The sequence below is a fragment of the Macaca mulatta genome, chromosome 13 (genome assembly GCF_049350105.2).
Source record: "Macaca mulatta isolate MMU2019108-1 chromosome 13, T2T-MMU8v2.0, whole genome shotgun sequence".
NCBI classification, from domain to species: domain Eukaryota; kingdom Metazoa; phylum Chordata; class Mammalia; order Primates; family Cercopithecidae; genus Macaca; species Macaca mulatta.
The window spans coordinates 23,399,179-23,411,239 of NC_133418.1; the positions used below are offsets into that span (position 1 = coordinate 23,399,179).

A 12,061-nucleotide genomic window follows, 5' to 3' on the forward strand; every position below is an offset into this window, starting at 1 on the left:
CTATGGTGCAGCGGACTCTGAGCACCATGGAGACTCACTCTTAACAATCTCTGCTTTAGAATCTCAGAGAGGTTGTCCAGGACAGCACTTCTCACACTTTAGCATGCATCTCCTTGGATCTGGTTGAATGCCCATTCCATCCCAGAGTGGGGCCTGGAACCCTGCATTCCTAACAAGCCCAAACCACACTTTCAGGCTCTGGTCCAAGTCTCTCATTTTGGAGGTAAAGGAAACAGAGGCTGAGAGTGTTGATGTGAGTGGCTTGCAAATCCTGATTTTGAAGCTCCTGGACTAATGACAAGCACATCCCTTGCCCTTCAATCTCTTTTTTGATGGCCACCCTAACCTGGAATCCTAAACGAGAGGCATGGCCATGATAGTATCTCTCCCCTGTTTCCCTTCTGAATGTTGTCCACTGCTTCCAGCCTATTCCCATCTGCCTTGTCCTGACTTGAATCACCTTCCTGGGGAAGGGCCCCCTTTTCAGAAACCCCTGGTTCAGAAGGGTTTCTGAACCAGCACCTACCTTTTCCCTATCAATAGCTCCCTTTCCTGGTTCATTCCATTCCTTAATATGTATCAACTCAATTTAATAAGCAAGTGTTTATTTAGCAATAGAACTGGGTCAGACCCTATCATGCCCTTGAGGAGGAAGGCAAACTAGAAGCTGTGATTGACTTAACAGATAAGACAATTAAATAACAGGATATATAAGTGAGGAGAGACCTTAGTGACTCCCCAGCTCAGTTCCTAATTTTATAGGTAATGTTTAAGAGAAATGACCCAGTCCTACTTTCAAGGAGTGTGCTATGTGCAAGGAGGTGCACATAGCATAGACCCATGGAAGAGGAGGGATCTGAGAAGGACTTTGAAAAAAGTGTAGGAGAGGCTGTGAGAAAACAAGGCAGGTGTCCTGACTGAGGACAGGAAGGAGGCACTGTGATGGAAATTGGGCCCCATTTTCTTGGAGGATTGGCAAGAGGACCTGTGGATGCAGCAGCCCACACAACTGCCGGAACCTCAGGCAGTTTTCAAGCAGATTGACCTTCCTGCTGGAACACAGCAGATGAGGTGAGGTTCTCCTCTATCCAGGTCTGTCCTTAGCACCTTATGCAGGGTTTAACACTCATGAACATAAACAGGGTGTGTGTCTGGGGTGCTTTGGGGATTAGGTCCCATGAGCACAGGGAGCTGGAGATGCTTCATCTAGAGAAGGGAAGGTGTTTGGTCTGGGAAACATGGGAGTCATGTTTAATATTAGATAGGCAGTCACATGGGATATTTAATTAGCACTGTGGAATTTAGAGAGAGGCAGGTTTCACTTCACCGTTGGGAAGCACTAGGTTCTAACACACCTCCCTGCCCTGGAAACAGATTGAGCTACCACAGATTGAATCCCTTGGGAGGAAGGAATTTCAGTCCCTGAATGTGAACAGCTGAGACTGGATGAGAACAGAGATGTCAGATGCCCAACCTTCTGTGTCCACTCCTCGAGAGTCCACTAGGGGAAGCCAGTCATCATGGTAGCCTCATGTTCATCTTCATGTCTGAGGTTCAGCCCCAGAGCAATTTCCCTGTGACCGTCTGGCTGGGAGACATGTTTCATTTGCCTCCCAGAGGAACAGGCACCTCACTGGCCTCCCAGAATAGATCCACATCCAGAAGAATGTAATGGAGACAGGCAAGAACACAGAAGATTGCATAGGTTTAGGAAAGAAGACGGCAACAAGGTTCTGTTGGGTTGCATCTGAGGAATCTTAGGTACCTAAAAAAATAGGTCTGGAATTAAAATAAGATGTTAGTGTTGAAGGTATAGAAATGGGAGTTAAAATGATGGCATGAGGCTTATCTAGGGAGATCATACAGCTCCAGATGAGTGTGGACTGAATGTCTGGTAGGGTTTTGAGGAGGATGAAGTGAGAGTGGAATTTAGCCACGATCAGCCCTTAGAGTCGGCAGGAGCCCTGCCCTGGCCAACTGTGTGTCCTTGGGTATGCCAAGGTGAAGTTTCCTCTTCTGCATAACAGTGAGATTGTCCACAAGATATTTAAGGTTCTTCTAGCTTAGACACTACAGAATTTACATCTTAAGATTTTAGGGATTCAATTCAAATTCCAATCCAGAAGCAGATATCAGGGCTGATCTGGGCCACCTCAGGAGAATAGCAGGGTCAGTGTCCAGAGGGGCTGGTTCTGGTGGGAGGGCCTTGAGGAAGCGAGACAGAAGAGAAGGATAAATGTGATTTGAGGTGGGAAAGAAAAAATCGGACTGTCCTCAGTCCCTTCAGTCAAGCATTGCAGAAGCTGTGTCTGCCTGCCAATTGTCTGACAATCAGACTGAGAATGTCCCCACAGGACCTCACGGGGGTTGCCTGGTCCATGTTCCACAAAGCAGGAACAACTGCTGGTTAATTATGCAGACACAAGGTGACGAGTGCAGCTGTCTCTAGAGTTAACTCTCAAGGAGCTGCAACTTTTACAGTTAGCTCCCAGTCAAATGTGGGGGACAGGCTTTCCATGGTCCTAGGAGAAATAGGTCTACTGGGCTTGTCCAACCCAAACCCGGTCCCCTCTATCACCCCCAGGGTTGCTTGGCCTTGCCTCCACCATGCCTGACACTGGCTCTCTGCTGGGAGGAAAGAGCTTGCTCTGATGCTGGCTGTGTGGAACACAGAGGGAAGTGGCAGACAGTCTGGGCCCAGCACTTGGGTATCTTGCTGTAGCCATGCGAATCATCTCTCCAGTTCAGACCTGCCCCTGGGAAAAAGAGCCCAGACCTCATCACGAATGCTTTCTCCGGAGAAAATGAACAGCTGGAGAATGCTCCTGATCAGGAGGCCTGAAGGATGCTGGGATGCAGCCTTCAAGATGGAGCAGTCAGGATGCCAAGTATCCCTCTCGCCCAGATCCTAAGGCACTTTTTCCTACTGATCCATATTGGCCTCAGGAGATGTCTCAACACAGCACCCCAGTCAGTGGAGGTGCCACATAAGATGAACTCTTAATCATCTCTAAAGTAGAGAGTTAAACTCAACACTAGCAAACGACTTTGGGTTTATGTATATGTCGTGTTTCCTCTGGCAACTGCACGGAATCATCTCTAAATATCACATCTACAGTTGGCAGGAGTGGCATGTATAATACAAAATGTCTGGTGGCCCTATTGTCAGAAAACCTGTATAAAAGTGAATTCACAAATGGTTTTTTAGAACTGATGACAAAACGTTACTCGTTATCACTTTTCTACTTAATTTCCTAAAAGGGCAATTTGAAATCACACTGGGATTCTCACAGTTTTGGTTGACACTCAAGTAAATTGCAGCTACTTATCAAGCACTTTTGAATGAATACATGAAGAATGAACAAAATGAAAAAGCTCTTCTGTTGCCCTCAGTGTCACCGGTGTTCTGTATTTCTTCCTGAAACCTTTCCATTGCTTTAAAAACCTTTCTAAAGTGAAAGCAATCTCTTTATAAGCTGCAACATACTGGTGATGAGTTTTTACTGTGGAAACATTCTCTATGCCAGCAAACCAAATCACCCACTCTCTTTTCCTGGGAAGCACATCTTTCTCAGAGCAGAGCTTTGCAAAAAGCAGAAACCAAAGCTTCCACGAGGTGATAGTTACAGCTGCTCTCTCTTCCTGTTGCCTCAGGTGCCAAGGTGCATAGGGGCAAAGTGGCAAGGCCTAGCCTGGGCAGAACTTGTTGGTCATTATCTTTGCAAACTGACTTTCTGAACAACTGTGGTTTATTTCACTTTGGTGTATTTCTACTCAACTCTTCTCTAGTACATTTTCCTTCCTAACTGTGTTTGCTCTGACTTATGGTAAGATCTGAGTGTAGTTTCCGAGATGCTCTATAGGGTCAAGAATGGGGTGTGTTGTGAGGCTTGATATAAATGCATAACCAGGCAGCATGTGGCATGGTACACACTCAGACCTGCCCATGAAGGCTTGGCATTTAGGTAAGCGGCATTCATACATCCTCCTGGAAAGAGCCACCAGCGTGAGCTTATTGTTGTCCAAGGGTACCATGGACTCTACGTGACCTTTGATTTGCTAGTAATCTTGTCCTTTCCTTTTCTGCTTCCTGCTTGGGTTGCAAAGCCATCACTCCCCACCACCCCTGCCCCTGGCCCCCAACAGGAGAGAAGGGTGGAGCTGGAAGGTTGGTGTAATGAATTCATGCTGAAGTCTGAGATTGAGGAGTAGGGTGGAGGAGAAGAAACACTTTCTGAAGAGGGCACCAGGCATCACAGAATTCTACATGCCCGAGATGGAAGGAGAACTAAGGAGCATCCAGTCCAACTTCCTCATTTCAATAAAGAGAAAACGAGCCAGAGAGGGGAGGTTGCTTATAAAGTTCACAGAGCTCATTTTTGAGAAAACTAGGACTGTGTAGTTTGGGTTTTCTGACATCCAATCTCCTACATGTCCATGTCTCATGCTGCTCCAGGGTGGACTGTGAACATTAGTCAGACAGTCCCCTGAGAGCCATCAGTAGTCTGTGAAACCTGAGTCTCAAGGCTGAGAAGCTGGTGGTAGCAGCCTTGGGTGTCTGGGTAAACACCCTTTTATCCTTTTCTAGGCTCTGCACTCCCATTGAACTGGAAGATTTTATGCATTTCAAGATAGTTTAAAAATATTTATCATGTTTCATTTCATTCTAAAACCAATTTTGGGGCAGGGCTATTTTTCCATTTTATAGATAAGAAAACTGAAGCCCATCCAGAGATGGTGAGTAGCTTATGTAAAGTCATAGTAGAGCTGAGAGTTGTAAGTGGCTTGTAAGAACCCCATGCCTGGGTTCTTGGGCTTCTCTTGCTGGCTGTCCAGCTGGGCCCTGCTGCACTTGTTAGTTGCATGGGACAGTCTGCATAGATGGTTAGGGACAGCTTCGCAGTAGGAGAAGGGACTAAGTGCTATAATCTGTTTTAAACTCTAAGAACTTATCTCATTTGGATGTTTACTGGTTTCCTACTTCTTCCAGGGAATTTTAGAGTTTGAGTCATTGAATTCCTAACGAGGGATTTCATCTCGTGCACTGAAAATGACAGTCTTGCTGTCATACAACCTTGGATCTGAGCCCAGCTCTATCACTTAAAAGCTGCATGACCTAGGGAAAGCTACTTAGTCTCTCTGAGCCTCTGTTTCTTCACAGGGAAATAAGTGTGCAGGAAGTTTACTGTGGAGTGTTTCTGGGAGCAGAATCTGCTGGGGAAGAGAAGGAAGTAGAGTTGGACAGAGGAAGAAGCTGAGCAGCAATGTAGGTGATGCAGAGCCCTGAAGCTGGATGGCTCTGCAGAGTGGTACTGACTTGGGGAGAGGGGGACCAGGCCTTTAGAGCCCCATATTGCCCACTCATTGGATGTGGGACTTGACCTTGGGTGAGTTGGCTCTCTATAAAGGGTAGTTCAGAGAGGTCCAAGAGCTGGGAAATGAGTCCTTTAATCTTGATGGGGGATCAGGGTGAAGCAGCACAGCATCCACTGTAGTATGTGCAGTGCTGTTTTAGGATTAAGTTAAATGATTGGAATGAACATACAGCACAGAGACTAGGGCAGAGAACGTGCCTAGTTGACAGTAGGGCATGTTCCTACTGTCAACGTGGCCTCCTCCCTGTTCTTCACTCCACTTCTTATTGGTAAGGAATCTCCGCTTGATCTTTCAGATAAATCTACAGGGGCCACAATCCACAGATCTCACAGAGAGCTCAGAGGACCAAAGAGAAGAAAACCCCACCCGAGAATTTGCCTCCATTCAACAACCTAGCCTGACCATCTTGCTGCAGGGGCATGGAAGTGTGTGTTTAGTGGTAAGAGGGGTTTGGGTGTCTCTGCCAAATCACTTACGAGCTTTTTCAGACAGAAACCATGTCTACTATTCCATTCTCATTTCCCAAATAGTACTTTTGCTTAGTGTTGCAGGTCACAGTGGGTATTTGTTAACCTGATTTAAACCTAACCATATGGAAGGATTATTTTGTGTCTGTGAGGCTGACACAGTAGTAGTCATAGCTGCCTCGTGCCAGGTGCCCTACACATGATTTTCTGTAATCCCGAGAACCCTTCATGGTAACTGCCGCTCCTGTCTACCTTATACAGATTAGAAACCTGTAGCTCAGAGCAGCCAGGTTACAAGGCCAAACTGATCCCACTGATAAGTGGAAAAGCTGGAACGCCCTCCCAGGAGTCTGACTTGTGCCATTCCTATGCCCCAATGCCTTGCTCTGTGTCCTGTATTTCTCTCTTTTCAGGAAAAAGAAGGTAGACCTGGGTGTTCTGTGTTAGAAGAAGCAGCAGAATTATGAAATTCATACAGCCTGGCTAGCCTACGAAGGAACTATAGGGGATAGTGACCCAGCCTGTTCATCTTAAGGGGGTTGATGGGAGATTGGCAGCAGAGGGGAAGTCTCAGCCTGGAAGAAGGAGAGGAGCTGAAATGAATTTGTGAAGAAGCTTGTGGATCTTCCTCCCCAGAGACCACTACAAATAGGACACAGCAGCCATCAGTGGCAATAATCAGTGGTTCACTGCTCATCAGAAACCGAGGTAGGCTGATAAAATATCGGCTAGGGTCAGCCCAGCTGTCCCACTTCAGGAAGGCCTGCTTTGGGAAAACACGAGCTTGCAGGCCAGGACAGGTGGGGTGGCTCCTTATTTAGTCGTCTTAAATTGGCTCCCTATTTAGTCATCTTAAATTTCTTTATTCTTCTTAGAGACCTTTTAACAAGTGCATTTCCCTGGTGCATTAAAAATTGGACTTGGTCCATGTATAATATATAACATTGCAAAGCCCCACCTACTGCCTAAAGTGTGTGTGCTCACATGCTCTGCAAGTGATCGCTCCATTTCTGGCACTTTGGTGTCCCGGTTGCCTTGAAATCCATGACATGTCTGAACAGGTGTGCATCGTGGAGCCCTAACCTTCCCCATGGACCCTATCCTGAGTGTTGGACCAGGGGATGCCTGCTCTTACTGCTCCTCTTTTCAGGCCCATTGCTCTGCCCCCTCTCCCCTTACGCCTGTGATTGGACCTGGGTTGCTCTTCTCTAGGGCTCACCTTGGTTTCTGTATGCATCTCACACTTGCAATTTGGGTTTTGTCTACTCTGTATAAAATGACTCCTTCGATCAGGAACCCAGACACACTCATGTCAGCTCCCAGGACCGAGAATGGACAGGGGATTCAGAGGCTTAGAGGAAAGAGGGCTGCCAGAGATGTTCAGACCTCAGCTTCCTGACCCAGTCTCTGTCATTTAGCTTGAATCCTCTCATCCGCAAGTTGTTTGGCAATGTTTGCAAAAGGTGTGGCACACACTTGGAGATGCTCCATGAAAGACGGCTGCTGTTGCTGCTGCTGTGATTTTTATGATCTCATGACTACAGGCCCCCTTGATGGCTGCTGGATGGTGAGAGAGGAAAAGCACAGCTGTACCAAGAAGACAGGAAGAAAGAGGTCCCAGGCACAGCATATCCCTTCAGGGTGGTGGAAATGGACTTCTGCAAAGTATTGCTGCTCTTGCTGCTGCAGACTTTACAAGAATCTCATTTACCCTGGATCCTGGGGCGCATGCTGCTGACAGCTTGTTCCAGGTCATATGTCTGGGAGTTCCATCTAGATCCTAAAGCAAAGACCTGGCATTCTCAGGCCATTGCCAGCATTCTTTAAAATTTGGGTGGTCTTATCTCTAATGAAGAGATCTTTCTCCATGATTACCAGATTGCTTGCAACTCTCAGAAGGGAGGATAAAAATTACAAAGGAGCTCAGGAGTCCAGACCTTTTGCATAGAAACAATAATACAAATTGTCCTTAGATTTCTCTAATCAGCCACTCACAGTATAGCTAAGACCCTGCACATCTGTGTATTCAATGAGATGAACAAGCACATAATATTGTTGCTGTGTGAGTAATTAAACAATGCATCTGAAAATTGAATATACTAGTTTTTGCAAGTACCCTGAATGCTGACCTCTTGAAGAAAGAGAATCAATTAAGGGATGTTGAAGGGGTAGACTTTTGAGGAGACTCTGGAGAAGGATGTGGCATGTTCAAGGACTTTTTAGGTTGGTGGCACCATTTCTTTATGACATCTAATTCCACCTTGCTTCTCATTGATTCAGACAGATCACTTGAGCACTGGTCTTGCATTTATCAGTCATTATTAAGGTCAATTTTTGACTCACAAATAGAATGGATAGAGGGAGAAGATGGTGAGAGAGAAAGAGAGAGAGGAATGATGAGAGGGGAAGGGTAAATTGAGAGGGAAGGAAGAAAATGCACAGAGGCCAGGCGTGGTGGTTCAAGCCTGTAATCCCAGCACTTTGGGAGGCCGAGACGGGCGGATCACGAGGTCAGGAGATCGAGACCATCCTGGCTGACACGGTGAAACCCCATCTCTACTAAAAAATACGAAAACTTAGCCGGGCGAGGTGGCGGGTGCCTGTAGTCCCAGCTACTCGGGAGGCTGAGGCAGGAGAATGGCGTAAACCCGGGAGGTGGAGCTTGCAGTGAGCTGAGATCCGGCCACTGCACTCCAGCCTGGGTGACAGAGCGAGACTCCGTCTCAAAAAAAAAAAAAAAAAAAAGAAAAAAAAAAGAAAATGCACAGATTTCTTTAAAGATACTAACCAGGGGATGATTTGTTAAATAAAATGGTTTAGGGGTTTCTGCTGATCCTGAAAGAGAGAGGCAAAGAGGGAAGAAGGACAAGATGTTCATTTGGGGAAAAAAAGGAAGCAGTGGAGCATAAGAGTGAAGGCAGTTGGTTACCTGTGTCTGCCATTAAGGGTGCTATTCACTCAGGACACCCTGGCTCAGTAGGTCAGTGGTGGGCGGTGGGCAGCTGGTAGCTGGCAGAAGGAATGAGACACTTGTAAGATCAGGTGTTTATGATTTGAGATGATATGTTCCTGAAGGTCAGGGTCATGTACTGGGGGAGGGTGCAGTAAGGGTGGGAGTCAGCTATTCTTTTTTTATGATGATGATGATTCAGATGGATGTCATCCTGTTTCATATCAACTGATTGATTAATGCTGTCCCTTCACCCATGACACATGAATTGAGCTCCCACTATGATGTGGTTCCTGGGGTATGGTGGTGAGTATAAACAGTCACAGTGTCTCTTCTCAGAAACCTGTAGTCCACTGGTGGAGATAAACATGAATGAAATCGTCACACAAATGCACAGAAATCTGCATTAGCGATAAATGCCATGAAATGCAAACGATGACGGAAGGATTTGACTTGATCCTTTCTGCACTGAGGCTTCTCGAAGAAGCTGATGCTTGCACTGAGACCTGAAGGGTGACAGGAGCCGTGTGGGCTATGAAGGAAGAACAGTGAGCCAGGCAGAATGGGCAGCAGGCTCAGAGGCCACATGGTGGGAGAGAGCCTGGTGAGGAAGTGGCTCTCCAAGAAGAGAGCAAAGCTTGGGGAGGGCAGGCCTTCAAGGGTAGGTCTCCTTCAGAAGGTACAGATGAGGAAACCGAGGCTCAGAGAGGTGAAGCAATTTAAGCAATAACCCACAACTCAAAAGAACCAGAGCTGGATTCAGTCCTCATAGCTTGGGAAGGCTGTGGCTCCTAGTTAACGTTTCTCACATATTAGGGACTTTGTTCAGTGTGAGTGCTTGGGAAAGACCATGGTATTATTCTTCATTAAAACATTAACAATATTATGTATTGCTAATCAAGCATTGAGAATAGGCATATAACACCATATTATGTCTTACACAAATAGGAGTGTTAATTAAATATGTACATAATAACCAGTCATGTCCTCATTTAACTTGCTAACATATGTTTCTGGAGTGTTTCTGGTTAGTGATATCACAACAGCAAAAATGACTACTGACTGCTATACCAAGTTGAAAAGAAACTTCCAGTAGCATGGGCAGGTGATCACTGTGGCTGCCTGCAATGCTTTCTAGGGTTGTATACCTGCAAATCATCATCACTTTACACAATAGATGCAGTCTAGAAAACTCATGTCTAAGTTGAATTCAGGCAACTCAAACCTACAGGTAACCTGAAGAATCCTTTCCTCCAGAACAAAGTTTGATGCATTTATACATTTGTATAACACGTTTTCTCAAAGCAGAGCGTCCTTATAATATGTTGACAAGTTATTTACTTATCTGTGTTTTTTTTTTTTTTTTTTTTTTTTGAGATGGGGGTCTCACGATGTTGCCTATGCTAGTTTCAAACTCCTGAACTCAAGCAATCCTCCCACCTTAGCCTCCGAAGTAACTAGGACTACAGGTACACTCCACCACGGCTGACTTCAACTCACATTTGAGGGGTGACTTTTGGAACACTATGGCAACTGTTTTGTGGTCTTCATAAGTGAGAAGCTGGTAGGTGTATAGATTGTAAGTCTACATGTATACTTTGGTATTTTTTAACCTGGTAGTTACTACACAGAGTCTACAGCTCTAACTAGAGTGACTTTGGCTTTCTGTACTGGCCTGGAAGCCTTCTTGGCACAGATGACACAGAATAATGGAAGCTGGGTGGCTGACCTTCAAGGATTCTGCCTGTCCAACCACATGCAGCATCTGTAATGGACTTCTTTCTTCCTGGCAGGATGTACCTTGTGCTAAAAACCACTTCCTACTGCAGGCTCACATGTCCTGCATTGGTTCATCAGGCTTTCTGCTCTCACCTGAACAGTGTCTGGCTCCTTTTACCTCCCCGACTCCCAAACTCATCATCTGTCTCCTCTTAGTTTTTGCCTATGGTCTCTGCCTTTCCGCTCAAATGCATATTACCTGCTGGCATGTCCTTAATGCTTCTTCCTTCACTTCTTCCCTCCACTCTCCCTCCCATCTTCCTTCTGGCCCTTCTTCCTCTCTTCCTCTCCTCTATTCTTCTCTACCTCCTCTTTTCTTTCTTCCTTTCTCTCTTTCCCTTCCTTCTTTCTTCCCCTCCTCAAACATTTACTGAGCACCTAATCAGTAGGTTTTACAGATTGGGACAAGGTCAGGTCAGCTTTCAACCCCCACTTTGCTCTGGTTAACATTTTGTTGCTCCTCTTGGACAAGGTGAAGTTACTGATAATTCAGAGTGACTATCTAATTCTTCCTTGAGGGGTGCTAGGTAGACCTGGCCCAGGGACTGAATGGGGTAGGGGTCTAGATATTAGAAAAAGAACTTTGAATGCAAGCAGACCTGGGTTTCAATCCTGCCTCCCCTAATTACAGGTGTATGACCTTGGCAAGTTATCTAAACTCTCTGAGCCTCAGTTTCTTTTAGTATAAAATTTTGGTGAGAAAAATTCCAATCTCCTAGAGTTGTTGGAAGGATTTACTGAGATAAAGTACAACAATCATCTGGCACATAGTAGGTGGTACACTTGATAACTCTTATTATGAATAGGGTGGCATAAAAATAGAAACATCTTGAGGGTGAGCCTAAAAGATCAGCAGAATTCTATCAAGTCCAAGGGGAAAGTGGAGAATCAGGAACAAGAGATGATCCCCAAACCTGAGATGAGACAAATAATGAGCAGATTAAACTTCAGAAAGGATGGCAGGCTCCAGCCCTGATTCACCGACCACAGGTTGCCTGGGTTCCAGTGTGGTTATGATGAGGTCTTTTAAGAGGAGAAGAACATAGTTGTTCTGGATTTCATTTATAGCAGTCCTTACCCCAAGAAGCTCCCACAGTCTGATTGACCTATGTTCTTCCAACCCCAAGATTGTTTTATGTTTCTTCATCAGTTGTTTTTATTTCAACCAGAATAAGTTTGAGTCTATGTCACTTTGACTAATATGACACTGGGGTTACTAGTCAGCAATTTCGTTTCTAAGGCTGAACTTCCACTTGGCTCACCAGTAGCGTTGATCTCAGCAGGTCTCAGGTTTCATGCTATAAAATTGTGATGGTTTTATTGACCAATTAACATAGGTTAATGATGATTGTTTTTATGAAAGTTGGTGTGTCACCCTCTGGACAGCGGGCTGAACAATGTCATCTCAGTCTTAATCATAGATCATAAAATGTTAGCTCTGGAAGGGTCTCAGAAGCCACGTAGTCCAACCCTCTCGGTTAACAGAGGA

General features: G+C 45.6%; 1 long non-coding RNA gene across 1 annotated transcript; it reads left to right on the plus strand.

Moving 5' to 3' along the window:
* The first annotated feature begins 5,139 nt into the window (after positions 1-5,139).
* Positions 5,140-7,906, plus strand: LOC144333992 (uncharacterized). Its single transcript, XR_013403141.1, has 3 exons — positions 5,140-5,266; positions 5,672-5,815; positions 6,257-7,906. It is a non-coding gene; the product is annotated as an uncharacterized LOC144333992 (long non-coding RNA).
* Positions 7,907-12,061: the final 4,155 nt, after the last annotated feature.